Source organism: Strix uralensis, chromosome Z, assembly GCF_047716275.1.
Source record: "Strix uralensis isolate ZFMK-TIS-50842 chromosome Z, bStrUra1, whole genome shotgun sequence".
Taxonomy (NCBI): domain Eukaryota; kingdom Metazoa; phylum Chordata; class Aves; order Strigiformes; family Strigidae; genus Strix; species Strix uralensis.
This window is the reverse complement of record NC_134012.1, coordinates 58,745,690-58,765,292: the sequence shown is the minus strand read 5'-3', so window position 1 is coordinate 58,765,292 and position 19,603 is coordinate 58,745,690.

Genomic DNA, 19,603 nt, shown 5'->3' with positions numbered 1-19,603 from the left:
TGCAGCTCCTTTTCTGCAGATCTGCTCCCTATCCAGTCAGTCCCTGCATTTACTGTTGCATTGGGCTATTACATCCTAAGTGTAAAACTTTGCATGTTTCTTTGTTGATCTTCATAACCTTCCTTTTGGTCCTCCCAGCCTACAGTTTGGCAAGCAAAATACTATGGGAGGCTTTATAGGAAGTCGAGATAAATGACATCTGTACTGGCCATTTCATCACAGGAGCCAAACAGGTTGGTAAAGCACAAGTTCCAGTCACAAATCCACATTAGCTGTGCCCAATAACCTTTCTGTCCTTCCAGTGCTTTAAAATGGTTTCCAGGAGGAGCTGCTACATAAAGACACCCGTGTACTAAGGTGAGTTTGACTACTCTATACTTTTCCAGATTCTCCCACTTGCCTTTTTTTAAGCTGTGTTTAACATTTGCTTTTCCAGTTATTGCTTCTTTTTCAATCTTCTCTTTTTAAAAATGTATCCATTTCCACTGGCTTTTCTTAGACTAATTTAAAATGCTTCGTTACATTTCAATTGAATTCCTATCTCAATCCTAATACAGTTTGATCCAAATTTAGAACAAAATGTCTGAATGTAATTTAAAAAAAACTCAGAAGGAACACATTATAAAGAACATGAAAATGTAATAAACATAGATGAATTGTCGAACACTTTCTAGCATAATGAAAAGACAAAATTAATAATGTGAACAAATACCTATGAAGCTATAGAGCTATTTAGTTAAATAATTATATTTATAAGGTGTTATAATTTTCAGCAAAGAAAGCAACTAAGCAAGTGTAAAGGTTCCATGTTTTAATCTTAATATAAGTCAATGAGAATGAACAACTATTCAGGAAAATTGATGAAAGTACAAATGCAGAACTTGATTAAATAAAAGTTTCTTGTTTCCTGTTATCAATCTGCTTACAATAAATTATTTCCTCTTTTTTGATTCGTCAGCAATGCTCCAAGTATGCATCTTCTCCATTCTTTTTAGCAGAAGATAATTTTTCTGTAGTTTTCCTTATCACCACTTTTCATATTCACTTATTCACTTATATCTTTTCATTTCTTCATCTGCAACTTCTCATTGTAGTGCTGTCCAGAGTAATGCCCATGTCCCTGCCAGTTAGTATACTTAATTTAGACTTAATATGTACAAGTAGCTCATTTTTCCCTCTCTGAATTACGGCTGCATTTATCATCACTGATTTCCCTTTGTCCTTTTGAGTCCACTCCATGAATTCCTGTGAAATTCCTAGTGGTTTTGTTTTCTGACATAACTAAAAAACATAGTTACCTTTGCTCACTATATACTAAACAAAATCAGGACTTAATACAAATCTGCTTTTGTCATTCTGTCATGATAAAGTGTACCCTTTTATATCTTTTGCTTATCTTTTTCCTTCCTAGCTTTTGCCCAAGGCAGTAATTTATCTTTTATCTCCTGACTTTTTTTAATAGCTGCTCATGAGAGACTTTGTTAATTTACTTAAGAGAAATTAAGATAATTACATTACCTGGCTTCTTTTTTATTAATTTTTAACACATTTTATAACATTGCAATGGATTACTGAAAAATCTCTTCCAGTATTGGGTTGATAAGTTCTGATATCATAAATTTCAAGCCATTCTGATATTCTTTTAAAAAAGTGTTTTAAAGCTATTTACGTGGTGCCTATATGCTATGTACATATGCACAAGCATGATTTTTTATATCTTGAGCTAAAGATCAACTTTGTTAGTACTATTACTTCATTGTTATGCATATAGCTGAGATAATGATGACTCATCACTATTCCTTTACTGGGAACTCTTATTTGGGATCATAATTAGTCTATGCATTTTAGCACCAGTGGTTTATGTAGATCATGCTCTGGAAAGGTCTGGGATGGTCTCTTCCTATGTCAGTAGCTGTACTGGGTCTGGTCAACTCACTGCACTAACATCGGTAGTGACACAGAGGAATTACTGGCATTGGTGTTGATTTTTTTACAACATACTTTCAGGTTTTCTGAAATTTTAGATTTACTATATTTTAAATAAATTGTAAAATGCAGAGCTTTACTGATGCAAATATTTGTAAATATTGCAGTAACTTATGTAGTCAGAATTTGACATGGTTCTGTTATTTTACTGGACTAACTTTAGACCAACTTTATACTGTCAAATTTATATATGTTTTTGTGTGTATATCTATATACACCAAACCAGTTCTCTGTAAAACTTCACAAAATTTTAAATAACACTTAAAGCCAAAGTGTTCATCTATTATTTTTGCATCCTTCCATTTAGCCAAAACTAGCTACGTGTCAAAAATGATAAAACTTAGATAGAGCCAGACAGTCATCTTAGGATAGGCTTTTCTGTCTATAAAAATAAAATAACATGGTCTTATTTCTGCTGTATCTAGGAAATAGTGTTATTACTTGCTGTTGTTATTCCTATGGTCTGATGAGTGCTAACATGGTATCTATTTTTAGAATACTGGCTTTTAAATAATAATTTTGTGAGTAGGCAACACTCTAGAGAAATTTAAAACTAAATACTAAGTTGTGATAGGGAGATATTCAAAATGGCCTTATGTATAACGTGTGTCAGACAGATACCAGGTAAGGCCGCATGTATAGCCATTGAATATCAGACATCCTCTTAAGTGTTGTTTCTTTTTTTTTAGAGAGAGGTGTGTATCTGGGAAGAATATCAACTCTTGAGATCTCCCATGATTAGAAACTCATTAACTAGTATTTTAAACATCTACTCTATTGGCTTCTAAAGATTTGTTTAGCATGTGTTTGTCTTTTAGTATGTTTAATTTGTTTGATTCTCTTTAAATGTTGCCCTAGAAGGGAAATTGATTATGCAAATCAGATATTTCTTTGATGTTATCTTTTTGTTTATATCAAATGTACCAAAAGACTCCTTTCCCTGAACATAGTACAGGTAAACACCCACACAAGAAAAAAGTCCATCTCCTCAATCTTTCTTTCATGCTTGCTTTTGTTGGCTATCTCATGCTCATGCACAGTTGGACAATCACTATCCCTAAAAAGGGGATTTTAAAGTAGTGTCTGGGTGGGAGCTTATCTTTTTATTGATGATTTAATGATATCTAGAATAACATCGTGACATCATGGGAGACTGAGTTTTACCCAGCTTCAATTTGCAACAGCTGTGGCTCCACCTGGAACACTACTGCCTGAATTCCTTTGGCTGTAATTCTCCCCAAGCATTCCCAGTCACATGCTGTACATCTTGTCAGGTTTCCCATGTGACCTAGTGGTTATCACTACATAAAAAGGCATTTTTACTCTTTCTGTCTAAGCTCAATCTACCTGTAAGCTGTATCTGTGACTGATGGTAGCAATTAACATTTTCCCACATAAAAGTAGCATGCAACACATTACATGTTTTTATGCTGAGACAGCTGATCCCTTGAAAGAAAAATCCATGAATCTGTCCAGATTGGTTCCTGAAAATATCATCAAAGGAGCCTATCTCTTGATGCTCACATCTTCCCCCAGATTTACTGAATGCTTAGCACGCAGGTACAAATGCTTGTCAACCTAAGGCAGGATTCTTGTCACTTGCTCACTGAGTTTGAGAACACACAACAGTGAGATGGGCCAAATGAGGAACTGCTTCAGCTAGATTTACCCATGCCTTTGTAAAATGATAGTTGAGGAAAGCAGCACAGCATACTCCTAACTGGCACAATTTAACAAGGGAGAATAGAAACTCTGCAAGGGGACTTGAAAGTCCATGATCCTCATTAGTGAGCTTTTAAAATAGTCCAGCATTCCCCATGCCATGTGTCTGCCGAGAACGATTTCCCCATTTCTCATTATGTATGAATGCTAGTGTACTGTGCAGCTCCAGTGCACAGTTGATTAATAAGGTCAGAATTAGAAACTGAGAGCTTTCCTTTTCTGAGCATCTACTGCAGTTTTCCCTCAACGGGATTTTCTTTGCAGATTTTCTGTGATCTGAAAAATAGAACTTACTGGAACAGAACTTATGTGTTTTGTCATGTGAGGCCCTGAACACTGTGTGGTGTTCTACAGTTTTTTCCAAATATTGTACATTAGATTTTTAATAGTTTACAGTAAAGTCTTGTAATTATATAAAATATCTTAGAAAAATATATTAATTGTCTGGAGAGTCCTTTTTTTAAATATATAATCTCTGTATATTGAGACACCATTTTGTTTTCAGAAGGATAAGTTTTGGCTTTATCTGAATTATGAATAAACCAAATCACAGTATCTTTCAAGTGTCACAATGCCATCAATCCAGTGTGACTGAATTTCTCTTCCATACAGTGATTAAAGCTGTGAATTTCAAATTAGTTCCAAATTATTTTAGCTGGTTACAAATTACACAACTTTCTTCCAACCACTGCAGCCAAGGTTTTGCATACACAGCCAGCTAACCTTTTATCCAACTGTATTTTTATATTTTACAAGCATATTATCAGGTATTCATTAGCTCTTCCAAATAAAAGCCTGTGCCAAGGATTACAAATGTTTGGTTTTGTTTGGTTATTTTCTTTTTCAGATTCCTCCTTGTTTTACCTGAGATTGTGCAGTTTTTAATTCTGTGATATTAGCTATAGTAACTAGTCTGGTACTTCCAGTTGTTTCATCTTCAACCACCTAAGATTTTTGGTTTGAAAAATTTAATGGAAAACAAACTGAAAACCATAATAGTCCCCACCAGCCTGACACATAAAAAGAAGTAAAGATAAATGAATAGGATTTTATTATCTGCATCACCAAATGAACCTAGTGTAGAAAGCAGAGTTTGGGGGAATCACAGTTTCACAGAAATGTTGGTTGAAAGGAACCTTTCCTGCTAGAAGCAGGACTACTGCAATACAAGGACTATGCCAGCTGTGACTTTGTCCAGCTGAGTGTTTCTTTAAGGATGGGCTTTCCATAATCTCTCTGGATATCAATACCCCTTCCAGTGCTACATTGCTCTCCTACTGAAGAAATTAATCTTCATGTCTGATCTGAACTTTCGAGATGAAACTAGTGGCTGCTGCCCCTTGATTTTCCTTCTGCTTCTACAGAGAAGAATTGGGTTCTGTTACCTTCGAAACACCTGTTCAGGTAGTTGTAGGAAGGTATTAAATTGTCTCTCAACCTCCTCTTTGCCAGACTAAACAAGCCCAGTTCTCTCTACAGCTCCTCCTATGTCACCTGCTGTATGCTATTAGCAATCCTGGTAGCCCCAATAGATTCCTTCTAGTTTCTCAAGATCCACCTTGAACAGGGGGCCAAAACCGCATTCTAGGTGCACCTCACCTTAGCCATGTGGAAGAAGCTAACTGCTGGATTAGGCTTTTCCAGGGTGGCTACATTTTTCTGCTTTTTTGATTGAGGTGTACTCTTGGCACATACTCTGCTGTAACCTCCAGGTTCTTTCCACCAGGGCTAATGCTTAACCGGTTGGTTCCAAGTCTTGATTGATAAAAGGGATTATTCTGTCCTAGGTACCGATCTTTGACATTCTTGTGGTAGAACCAATCCCTTGTTCCAATCCTTAAGTTTCTCAGGGTCCTTCTGGACTGAAGCACTATTATCAGATGTGTCAGCCACCCTCTCTGATTTAGTACTGTCCAGAGATTTGCTGCTGACGTGTTCTGTCTTGTTACCCAGGTCACTGATGAAGCTATTGAACAATACAGACCTCAGTACAGATGTCAGCCAGATGTCAAACTGATTACTTGCCTGTGATTCTGGTTGTCCAGCCAGTTTTCAGTCCATCTAACAGTCTGTTTGTCCTGCCTATTTCAACTGAGTATCCAAATGAGAATGGTGTTGAAAGCAGTCAAAGCCTTACTAAATTCAAGCTATTTTACATCCACCACCTTCCTCTCATCCACATAGCCAGTCATTTCATTGTAGAAAGCAGTCAGGCTGATCAAGCTCGATTTTCCCTTGGAAAATCCATATTGACTTTTTCTGATTACTTTCTTGTCATTGTCAAACTAAATTAATAGAATATATCTTTTTACTTTCTGGAAAGACAGTGACTTGAGAAGACATTTGCAGATGACCAGGTCAGCTTTCAATTTCTGGCAGATGAGAGTAGAAGCCACCTTGCAATGAAAAACTGCTGTATTATATCAGCTGTTCCCACAGATAAGGGAGTTACTACAGTAGTTTGGACGTTGGCCATGGAGATTAGCTACTGAACTTTGCAACTGATGTTTGGACTGTATGAGGACACATTGCATTAATAATGTAGCAAAGTAAGTGCAAGTCAAAGTAGTCAAATCACTATGCATTTAAAATAAAAAACTAGTTGGAATCAGCTGCAGAGACACTTTACCAAAGCTGTATCTTGCAGAAATACTGCAGTACAGCTTGGGATCTGGGCCACTGATGAAGTTCCTGAATCATTTTCTTTGCTACTTCATTTATTATGGCTTTAAAATACATAATTTGTTTTAATGCACCTTTCTATATGCTATAGTGACAGCTATATATTCCCTGGTTGTCTCTAAAATTAACTAGTTAAACCAGGTGGTCTACAGTTCTTATTAAAGTAAAACATATGGGAACAGGAAAGAATTTTATGGTATCACCATCTTGCAGGCTTTCAGGTAGATACACAACACTAGAGCAAAAAGGGCATATTCTCCTTTATAATATAACAGTCCTGGTGGCATACCAGCCATAATTTTATGTAACTGCAATAAGAATATCCATAATTTTTCAGAATAGTGGGAAAACAGACATGGTGTTGAATAATCCAGGTTTCCAATATACTTAAATGTGTTTTCAGGATATGACATATATTGGTCTAACAGAAAAGGGTAAGACAGAAAGGTAATTCTGAAATTAGACACAAAGTCAAACAAGACACCAGGTAAAAATCCTTTCCACTGTACCTAAACTGAGAGACACATAATATGTATGCAGACCCAGAGTTTTCCAGTTATCAACGGCTTTTTCTGATGATGCTGAGAAAATACTTTTCTCAATTTAATTTGTTCATATAGTTCATCCTAAAGAGTAGTTCCACAGTTATGGAAACTACAGTCAGTTTAAGAAGCAGGTAGACTTTTTTTTTTTTTTTCACTTTTCTCACCTACATGATGAAAGTGTGAAAAGATAGGACTTGCTAGTTTTAAAAATCTTCATGGGAATAGTAATTGCTTCAGTCCACTAACTGTATGTAATAATTTGTTTCCATTACATCAGTTCAAAATAAAAACTATTAAGACGTTATTTATGTTATGTTATTTAGATTATTTAAAGATGTATTTCCAATAATGAATAAAATAATTTAAAATATTGCTTTATGGTTTTTTTAAACTCCATCTCATTTTCTACATTTCTATAATTTCTACAGATACAGACATAAACAAAGAAAAGTTAAATACCCTTCGTCAGGAAAGTAGAGGAAAATGATTTTCTAATAATAAAACAAGAACACTTAAAAGTTGATAAAATTTATGTTAAATTGTATAGTTTCTTAGGTAAATATTACAGCTCCTTCTGGAAAGCAAAAAGTATCATACTGTAAATTCTGTATTAGCCATAAACAAGCTGTACAATGGTTTCACCAGCTAATGAGAATCAACCTTCCTTTGTGAAAGTTGCTAAAAATGACTCATGAAAAACAAGATAATAAAGTTCATTAAAACAAGATTTCCTGCTTCCTGATTTAAATTATTATTAAAATTATTTAAGTTCCTCCACCCTGCTTCTTTCCTTGACAGGTTTTGCTCTTGCCATTACAAGTATGGGGAGTAATAAGTGCTCAAAGAAAATGGTTTGTCTCCTGGACTAGGCACACATCAAAGGTGTTTTCTGATTTCAGAAGTGAACTTTTAAACACACTAAGGAAAACGTCAGAAGTACACAATAACTCAGATGTGTTACCAACTCCTGCTCTTTGACAAACAGGTGAAAAGACATTGAGCAATGATAAAATGTCACAATTTCTTGCTCTTCTTTTCCTTTTTGCCTTTGTTGTTCATTTCAGTCAAACTTTTTTCTGTTTATTAAGATGACCTACATTTTGGCTGACAGATCAGTCCAGCTCTTCAAAAGGCTAGGTTCTCTGTTGGTATTACAGATATTCACAAAATATTTCATCCTACTCTATGGAAAATTCAAAGGGTTATTTTTCTTTATTGTTGTAAGCAGTATACTGAACTTTCTCACTTGGAAGGTGATCAGATCTCATGAAAGCAGCTTATGATTGCATTTGTCAGAATTAAACTCACTTTGGATGTGCTTTTCGTTCCAGGTAGTAAGCTAGGTCTTAGCTTTCACTCAAGGTAAAACATTGTCCTGACTTCTAGTTGGCAAAGAGGTACTAGATGCAACTTTTCAGCTTGCACTGGCTTACAACTTAGAAAAGAATGTGAATGGAGTACCCCAAGATGCAGGTTTTTTAATAGGGGTCGTTTGTGCAGACACTCAGCATGGTGGCCATCGACCTCTCTAGGAAATAGCAATGGCAGGCACATATTGCTCAGAGGTAAGAGTTGGATGCAATTCAGGTACCAGTAATTACTCAGATGTGGGACTAAAGAGAAGCAGACATTTTCCAAGGAATGACTGAGAAGGGGAGTGTTGCAAATACCACAGGCTCTGGTTAAGTGGAGACATTTTGAGACATAGCAATTCCCAGAACAGGTCTAGAAAACAGAGGCTGGGGTGGCTGGCTCTTCATGTCCCCAGTCTGGCATATACCCTCTGCAATCAGATCCCAGTAGATGCACCTGCATGAGCATTTTGGTTTGGTTCAGGTGTGCACTTTTGAAGTGAAGCTCCTGCTCATCCCTGCGCACTCTGGTTCACAGTTCCTGGAAGGCACATGCTTCTTTCAGATGCCACTAAACCAGAAAGGCAGCCCAGTGTAACAGTTCTGGTAGTACCATGACTATCAATCAGGCATTCAGACCAGTGCTTAATCTGAAGTAAAACCCCTCTGAAGTGCCTATAGCATAAGTGGGAGGCAGTGTGTCATAAGACCCTTTCCAACTTTTCCTTCCATTTCACAGTAAGGTGAAAATATCCATGGATATTTGGTCTCAGATGACTTCTCAGAGGTGATTTACTTTTCCCCCATGTTGATTATATAACTACATGTTGCAGTATGTATTTAATTTCTCAGAGTAAATGTACTGTATACTATTACTAAGTGTACTATTTGGACACTTTGCTTTTAGCTAGCTATTTCTTCACTGGGCTAGAGACCCATTAAAAATCTTCACTGTAGTTAAGGTATGGTGTTAACCCATAACATTTACTTCATGCACACTGGTTTACAATGGCTGATAAGTAAATGAGCAGAAGCAAAGCATAGCTGTTTTAATTTACATCTATGATACCATGCTATAAGCCGTGAGAGCAATTAATCTTGTCATTCCTCTCATTTTAATGTCCACCCCTACATTTTGCTTAACCTCTTCATTTGACACTTACATCTACCTCACATATGGATTTAAAAATGTTTAAATAATATTTATTTATAGATATTCTCACAGAGCTCCTCTGTAGAGGAAAGAGAAGACAGGCAAATATTTTAAAATTTTCTTAAACATACTCAAGATCAAGATGCAAATTCTGTGTCACTGATATTCTTGGTTATTTTCACATTTACTTTTTTCTACTGAGTCAAAGGTTATGAACTACAAAGAAAGACAAGTATGGATTTAAATTTTAAAGTCTGGTTACCTTAAAAACACACCACCCACTCAAATTGTCATCTGATTCTACATACAGCCATGAAGATTTCATTAGTTTGGCTACAAAATACATCAAAGAAGCATTTGTTTCTATTTGCCCTTTTCTTTTAGTGACCAGAGGACTTGTTAGTATTTTCATTATGTGCTTAATTCTCCACTGTGTCATGTCCCTTGGGTATCTGATTAGTCAGGATGTTTTAGCTATACAGTGCTCTTAGCTGTGGATATTCATTATCAATATGTTAAACATCTGATTGTGTTGCCATTACATGTGCAGTAGACCCTTAGTACAACACAAAAAGCTGTTATAAAGCACATTATTCTAGATAAGTCCAACTGAAACAGCAGTACAGGCAGTCCTTAAATCATACTGACACAAGTCCAGTTATCCATAACATTACTTTATATTAATGTTTAAATACAGAATGGGTATTTAGGTGGACAAGCTGATGAACAAGTGCTTTATTTTCATTAAATCTGTAAATTCAATTGAGAAATATAGCAATGAAGATTACAGCCTCAACTACAATATAATGGATTATATGATTCTACTTTTTACAAACGATTGTTGAAATATTAATTGCTGCATCCAGTATGAGTTATGACATAAAACATAAGAAAGGCACATTGATTTCACAGGATTACTACATTATTTCTGTTCTAAATTTTGATACTGTAATACTTTAAAAATCAAAGCTGAAGGGTAGAAGATGGCTTTATATTGCAATGTAACACCTTTTATGTATGCAGAAACAAATACAACAAACATGTTCTCCCTGTAAAGACAGTGGATAAGACAACATGTCCACAAACATTATGTGTTTTATCTTAGTCTTTTGTTTGATTTTATTTGCTTTCACTTTTTCAGTTTTCTGGAGCAATTATCTATATTAAAGATAATAGATTTTGCATAGAGGTACTACAGTTTGACAGTTTTGTCTCAGATTTTGTATGGAAATTTATTTTTATGTTACATTTTATCTTATAGTTCTTCAGGTTTTTATAGTAAACAGTTCTACTTTCAAATGCTTTGCTTTTAATTTATGAAATTAAAAAGATCTGCATACTTCAGCATAATATCCATATAAAGAATTCTTAAAAAGAAGTAAGAGCAATTCTATATGTGAAAATTATTCATGTGTGGTCATTCAAAAGTAAGTCAAGACTGTTTACTAATAAATAAATTTTTCATGTCTCTAGTTAAAAATCAGCTATAAAGCATGCACCTGCTCCCATATAATTAAAAAATTCATGACAAAAATCACAGAAAGACTCGTGTGTGCTTCCCAAGCAGAGACAAAGTATGGAGTCCTAAGCTGAGAAATTGACATAAATAATATTGTTCAGTTCCTTGACCAATTTACTATCCTTGGAATGGTTTGAAGTGTAAATATGAACACACCTGTGTACATGGATTCTATCTAAGCTATGACATCTAATTAGTAATATCATTAGTGGTTGATTATTTTATTAGTCAATGTTAATAGTCATTTGTATATCTGTATCTACATCTTTATCTATGCCCTTATCTATGTCCATATCTATGTCTGTATCTATATCCATATCTATACTTAGAAATGTAAGCTGTGTATGTGATAGATATTGTTAGTCAGATATCTTTATTATATATTTGATGGATATTGTTAATCAGATGTTCTTATTAAAGAATGTTGTTCACACTTCAAAATATAACAGGTACAGGGAAGAAGACAAAGTTATTCAAATTTCTGTAGCTGAATTTCAGTGCAAAATATCATATTAAAATTTAATTGAGTTAGAAAAATTATTTCATGCTTATATTGCATCAGCCATTAAGTATTTTTAATTTAGGCTTATTTTCAGTCTTGTTTTTTTCTATGATCAGTCGTGACTTCAGCCAGTATATGCAGCAAAATCTGAAGTACAGGTTAGACATGTTAAAAATTCAACAACTAAATTTTAATTCAAAAAATACCACATGGTATATGTGGGCAATATATATGTAAAACAAGCAAGTTAGCCTGATTTTTTTTATATACAGTAATCTAATAATATTTTGTAACAGATGTATCATGTGATACATTGGATACATTTTTACTCTGTATGTAATATACCAAAAGATATTAAAGTGATTGATTAATTAATTTACTGAGTGTGCTAATTCTTCAGCTCTAGAAATTAAAAGAGGTCCTTTCTGAGATGGGCTGACTTAACCATCCTGCTGTGAAATGAAGCTTGGTTAACCAACCACATGTCAGTCGTGGAGGTGCATGTCTGTGCAGGTCAGTGCTAACACTACTGAAACTGTGTCCTCATAAGGTCCTTAAGGATTTTTTAATATGTGGTTAGCTCTCAAACAGTGTAACACAAGTTTGCATGCATGTATTTAGTCATGAAGTAGCCACATAAAACTATTAAAACAAAAGCAGTATACAAGAGGGTGAGTCACCAGATGTGCATTTTAAAATAACAGTCTCAAGAGTACATGGTCAATCGAAATACCACACAAATGGCACCTACTTGACAGTCTGACTAGAAAAGTTACTCCTGTTCCATGCTGTATAACCTCTCCTTTATCAGATCATTTTCTTCTCAAAGTAGTATTTCTGACAATAAGCAGTACTGTGAAAACACCTACTGATAGCCCCTGTTAAGCTGGGCTTAGGCTATCAGACCTGCAGCCAACAATATGGCACCAATCCATCTCACAGGTCTTGATAAAGCTGCCCAGAGTAGAAATAAGGACATGACAATAAGCTTGATAGGTGATTGACATCCTGAATGACAGCAAAAAGACCAAGAAGGCAAGGAAACACAATGGTAATAGGAGACTAATTGCCCCCATGCAGTTTGAACAAATGTCCTGTCAGGTCATGAAGCTGAGACTAAATCCTTAAATACTATAAACGACTGCTTTGTGGAGCAGTTAGATGGGGAACCTCAACGGGAGAAGCAGCACCTCAGCTGGCACTGAGTGCAAGGCCTTGCTTATAATGTTACTGTACAAAGTCACAGTGATCACAGGGTACTGGCACTTTATATTCTTTGCAGGATCTACAAAGGCAAAAAATGTTATGCTTATTTCAACATTGTGTAAAAATAAGATTTGTTAAAAATTCAGCAATTCAACTAAAAAATCTTTGTAAGTGACACAGACAATTAAAAGCAACCCTAATGGAGGCACAGAGCAAACATTTACCACTTCTCACAAAGAAAACCCTTTTAGGAATCCCATAAGAAAGCCTGCATGCCTGAACAGCAGAAGTAATGATGTACTGAAATGCACAAAATACAAAGAATCATGAGTTCTTTTAAGTTCAGGATAGGAACATAAGACAGGTCAAAAAATAACTTAGGAAACATGCAAAACTAGTGATAAGCAGAGGGCTGGTAGATGAGATTACAGAACATATTGGTAAAATGGACTAAACCAAACAATAACAGATTGCTAGGATTAGATAGTATTGACCCATCAGGTTCCATAAGGACACTATGAATTGCCAGCCGTGCAGTGTAATATCTTACTTAAAACTGCCTGGGTACCAGAGGACTGGAAAATAGTTAATGTGATGCTAACTCTTTGAAAGATTCCAGTGCAGAGTTGGGGAGCCATAAACCTGAACTGCATTACCCATATGGGACAAATGAGCACAAATGATTTTAGAAAATAAAATTGATTGGCACATGGATGTGTCCGACACACTGAGGAAGAGTCAACCCAACTTTGTAAAGAGAAGACACATCTCACACAACACGGGTTCTCTAAAGGAACGAAGGTTCATAGGGATGCCAAAGTTCTGGCACCACAAGCACTTAAAGGAAGCAATCTGTCATAAAATAAGAAGGTGAGATTACATTCAGTTAAAAGGTAGAAGACTAGAGGTCAGAATATATGGTCAGTTTTCACACATACAGAATGAATGTTTGTAAATCCTCCTTAATATAGCATGAATTCAACAGAATACTGTGCAGAACAAAAATCTCCATGAGTTCAAAAGGGATTAACACTTAGATGTACTTGTGGTTTGAACTAAATCTCTCTTGGTTTTAGAAATGCAAATAAAAAAAAAAAACTGTATCAAAAATCCCTGTCTTCACATGGATAGGACTTCAGAGTTTCTATATTCATAAAGTGGAGCTATATAGTTCAGGAAAGTGCAGTATATGAAGATCACTTACCTATTGTTTATACAGCACTTAAAGGATTTAAAATGCTCAATTAGAAAAAGAACCAAACCAGAATCTTATAATGATATTTTTCTTAATAAATTTATGAATTATTTATGGGCTTCTGTTAATGCTCGTCTTTACCTAGCAGTCAAACTCTAGTTACAGTCAGGAAAAAGTCTTATCTTCCTTGAGCCATCAAAACCACCAATTAGATTTTTGCATGTCTGTGAAGTCAGAAGCAGTATTCAACATTTCAGAAGATCATAATTTGTTTCTTGAGAATTCATACACATCTACATAAGATCACCGATATTCCATGCTCTTCAAAGGAAACAGTAGAAGAAAAGTAAGAATTTATGACAAAAATAAATTAAAGGTTCAGATGACTGACAAGCTGTAGCCAAGGGGAATCAATCCTGGTCAGACTGAATGTACTCCTGCTTTCTCACTTTACTCACTGAAGCATATAGGGGTCAGGGCTCATGCTTGGTGAAGGAAGGAGGAGGTGTTGACTATTGTAAATCAAGGGATTCATTCCACCTACAAAAGGCTGCCATTTAGCTCATGGTCTTCTTAGAGAAAATGATTTAGGTGGCACAGTCTGCTCTGGTAGTTTAACGTCTCTTCCCATACATGCACATGGTGACGAGGTCAAACTCCAGGCGTTGCAGCAACTGTTTCTATATGTAACAAGAAGGTATGGAAATACCTTTCTTCTTATGTGCATGTGCAGCCAGTGCTGAAAGACTACAGCTATCGACAGAATCCACAAATCTGATTTTTGCAGCTCTTATGACTATCAGCCTAGAAAGGATGCTAATTCTATCCTCACAGAGCTTTTCACAGGGCAGCAACATCCAATCAAAGGAGAAATGTGTAGACATCCTGGGTAATCGCAAAATGTCTGAAAATTGCGGGATCAGGGAATAGATTGTAGCTGAGGATTAAAATGTTCTCTCCCTTCTTTTTGTAATCCATCAAGATGAAAGATTAACAGTATTCAACTGTACAGTTAAAAGGATTAAAATATGTCTTTCTCACTGTTTTTCTAGTGAGAGGAAATCATGTAAAAACAACAGAAGCATGGCATTGTGTTATACTGAGAACAATAGATTTCATGCTCTCTCACCTGTTTAAGGTGCCTGAATCAGCTGCATCAATATTTGAAATGAAAGAAATAACTGAGCCCTAAATAGGTTATTGCCTAAATTTCAGGTCTCAGAAATAAGGATCTGAGGGAAAAATTTCAATCATGTTTAAAGTGATTAATATTGAAAAACATCTAAAGCCCCTGAATTGTTTGCACAGAGTCAGTATCACAAAGGCAAAGCAGCACATAGAAGATTTATGGGACTGTAAGAAGAAATTAAACCTAAATTGATTCAACAAATTACTGCACATAAGAACAAGCTGAATAATTTAAAAAATCAGTATGAATAATCTGAGTAATGAGACAGAAGAAAAGTGTTGCATAGGTTAATGTTTATTGCATCTATTTAGTGACTATCTTGAAGCAACAGCTGTTAAATTAAAATATGAATATCAGATATTATTTAAGTGTATGAGAGGACAAAGAGTAAGAAATAGAGGCAGATAGTTTCCAACTATCGGAGGACTGTACTATACAGTGCTCATATCTGGAGTATACTTCTGAAGAGGAACATCCGTAAAATTTAAGTCCCTTACTACTTTTCATGCTACTTCTGTGCAATAAGAGAAACAATGTAAATACAAACTTTAAAATGTTCAGGATGTAAGGTCATTTGAATTTAAAAATTGTTGGACTCAAAACAAATGCTAGCACCATTTTAGTATCAAAGAGGTACAAAGATTTATTCTGAGAATGAATTAGTTCATTTATTTATTTCTTTTAAAACACGGCAATTACTCATGTACATGGAAAATAGGGAACAGAATGAGACCCATTTAAAAAATATATTCAAAATATAAAAATAGGTTTTTTTTAAAAATGCCTTTCTTTTTTGAAAATATAGCTATAATGCTTAGGAAAACTATTTAAGATTGCTTTGGATTTTAGAAAAATATAAAAACTATGATTCACCATCATAAAGTAGTACATGGGTTCAAACTTAACGTTAGCAAATAATTGCTTCTATTTTCTAATCTTATTTATTTTGGATTATTTTAGAACCACTTAGGAGGGAGTGCTGTAGCTTATGCACTCACCAAATGACTTAAATAATTTTGTTATTTTTGTACTCAAACAGCTAATTCAGGGGTTCTTGTATCTCCTGAACTTAAAGGTTTAAATCCTCTCTTCTGTGCGCCCTCCAGAGATAAGGGAAAATCAAGTCAAATCATCATTCCCAGTTTTCTACTATTCTGTGGAGGCAACTGCATGGAATTTGTGTGCACTGTGATCTTAATCTTAGGGAAAAGACAAATAATTAGGAAGTTTTATAGCATTGGAGACTCCCTGAATGCAAGCTGTATTACAGTGAAAATGGTCCATTACAAAGACCTGTAGGTGAGCTGCAGTAGTTATTTTGTTTAATTAAAATAATGAAAACTAACTAAATTACAAGCCTGTGGACTTGTTCACAGTTATTTGGAAAATAATAGAAAAAATGACAAAGTCTAAAGACCCAACATACAGAAAGCTTCAGACCTGAACAGGGAAGTACTAATGCAGATTTTGAGATCTATGTGGAATATGATTATATTCTTTGCAGATGTAATAGTTCACATAGGCACATCTGTTCATGTACCACTAGGCTGTAATTTATTAATGAACAATCATTATGAATTCCTGAAGGGAAAAAAAGATGTCTCACTGTTGTGCTTGAATTCTTTAATTATCTCACTGATTTAGTGAAAAAAGTCTATCCATATTTCATTAAAGTATTTGATCCCGTACTTAAGAAGAGCATCTTATTCAAGAAAAATCCGAATGCAACACAGAAAGGTAGAACAAATTGCATTGAATTAAAGAGATAACACACAGTGAAAGAAAGGTCTACAATATCTTTGGACAGCAACTTTCAGGTTGTCTGCCAGACTTGAGTCACAGTTCAGGCAGGCAGCAGAGCTGTGGTGGTTATCCAGTACATGTCTGAAAAGCACTGCTGAGGAGGCGGCAGACTCTGACCGTGCTGAAAACGGGGCAGGGGCTGCCCAACCTGCAAGTGGGCACAGAGCTTGCCCCAAGGCTGCATGAGGGCTGCACAGCCATGTGTGTGTGAGGGAAATGGGGAGCAGAGTACTTGTGTGTGCACCCACCACCTGCCAGCGACGTGAAATAAACAGTTCAGGACTGGGAGATGCCGTAAGTGTGAATCATTTGCTCTGATTTGTTCCTTCTGACAAGATCACCCAACACTCATGTAACTCACCAGTTGATCCCAGGACACTTTAGAGTGAGGACAATTACCCCTGTGGTGGCTTGGGGAGAAACCATAACTGAGGCGAAGTGAAGCAAGCTGCTGGAGGCCACCAAGCAGGGGTCTGCAGAAAACCTGCTTTGCCCAGTCTGGCTGCCCATGCTGCAGACAGAGTGTAGCAGTGAGGGACGCCACATTCACAGACACAGAAAAGAGAGGGAATGCAGTCATATATAGCACCCAGCAAGCAAGTAAGGCTTCAGAGAAATAATTTGGAAAAAGATGAGCTGGGCAAGAGGCAGTATGTTTAGAAGTTCATTTTCACTGTATCAAAAAAGATAAAAAAAATTCAAAGAGTTAAAAGCTGGACAGTTAAATTCATGAGGTTTTTTGACATCTGTTCTAAAATAAATCTGTTCTAAAATAAATTCCATAAAAGGCCACTTTTAAAAGCAGGTATTTAGGGGTAAAATTTATTCTCAGTGAAGAATTTTTCAGCATACAAACACTATTTTTTTCCTGAAGAGCTTACACTGACAAAGACATCTACAGCACAAACAGGCCAGTTACTTCAGGAGTGAAGTTACATCTGTTGGACTTCTGTCCCCTGCCTAGAAACCTTCATTTCCATAGAAACATGGCTCAATTTGGGATCCATTATCCAAGATGCTCCCTGCACATGGTGACACTCCATGGGGTAGGCAAAGATATCCATCTTTAGTAACACTTATCTCCCTGAATGTCCTTTTATTTTGACCTCTCCTCCGTGCAGGTTGGCCAATTTCTACTCCTTTTCCCTTTCAGATCTGCCACACAGGAAAAAGAAAAGCACTGTACTGAAGAGGTGGATACAGTAATTTTTTTTTTTAAATTGAAGACTTTGATGTCATTGTACAGAAGTTATATAATCAGGTTCTCCCAACAGCATGCTGTTATGAAAAGATGACATTCCAGAGGCTTACTTGCTTCAAAATCAACCAGGAAAAGACATTAATTTATTATTGCTTTACTAAGGCTAGGTTAAAGGTCATGAAAGAAAGCAGTAGGAGGAAGGAACATCACAAACAAGTCTCAAATGCTATATGCCTTTTTAAATTACCAGAAGGTGCCACCTCAGCAGCTTTATAAAGTACTGTACTGTACTTCTGTTTCATAGGACATAGAACATACTTTTCAACTGTAAGTAAATTTCATTTCTTTTATTCTATGTCATTAATATTCTTTTATTGCAGGTTTCTTTATGGATATAAATGACCTTGAGGGGAGTATGCAATTTCAAATGTACCTAAATTTGCTGATAATGCTAAATTGGGCTGGACCAGTAAATAGAGGAGAGAGCCAACCATTTAAAATTATCAGATTGAATAAGGCTTGGAGGTCTTAAAGTAGCTCATTCAGATTAGACTGGAGAAGTGTAAAATAATGAAACAGGCTGCTAGAAACAACCATAGTTTCTTTGGGCTAAAATTATACAAGTTTCAGAATTTGGAACAAACAGACAATTTAAGAGAGATTGATGGTAATTAAGACTCTACTTTTGCAATTTTAGATGCTTACTTTCAAGTCTCTTCAGTTCTTCTGAAAACAAATGAGGAACATAGGTCAAAATCATCTTTCACAAATGAGACTGAAGATATATCAACCAAAAACATCAGGTCTAAGAGCTCAGTTATCCATTTTTATCTTCTTTTACCAACTGAAGCAATTTCCAGATGCATTTGAAACTGTGTGATACCAAGAGATTGGTTTACTCTCAAACCGGCATAAAGGGCTTGATCCTTCAAAGATGACTAAATAGCTTGATCTAGCAAAAGGAAAGAGTATTTCTAGTTTGCTCATCATAATTTCTGAGATGCTCCTGATTCGGCAAGCTGTATGTTTGGCAGTCAGGTAAAAGAGATCCACCATGTCCAGCAAGTATCATTTATATTGTAACTTTTATGAGTCCTAGTCATGAACCGGGTCTCACTTTGCCATTTACAAGATAAGCATCTGTGTCAACTACAAATAACCTTTTAAAGGCTATTTGATTTATATGCGTACCTTTCAATGACAAAGAAGGTCTGAGGATAACCCATTTGTTTAACATGAAGAAATGCTGCTGCCATGCAGTCAGTGTTCTGTGTTCCAGGGTGAAGTTACACAAGATAGTTGAAACGATTTAAGAGGAGGAGATCTTGCTTCCTCTGACTCCTCCTGCCCTTGCATCCCATGTCCATTCTCCCAGCCACATGCTTTCCCTGACTGCCTTGCTTGGGCTCTGGCCCCTCTCCCAGACTGCTTCAACTTACCAGCCCAGCAGGAAAGTATTTGGTTCACTGTTACATTTGTTTTCTCAGTTTAGGTAACCCACATTGCAAAAGGCTAATGAGTGCTAGAGCTGGCAGAAGGCAGCTGCGG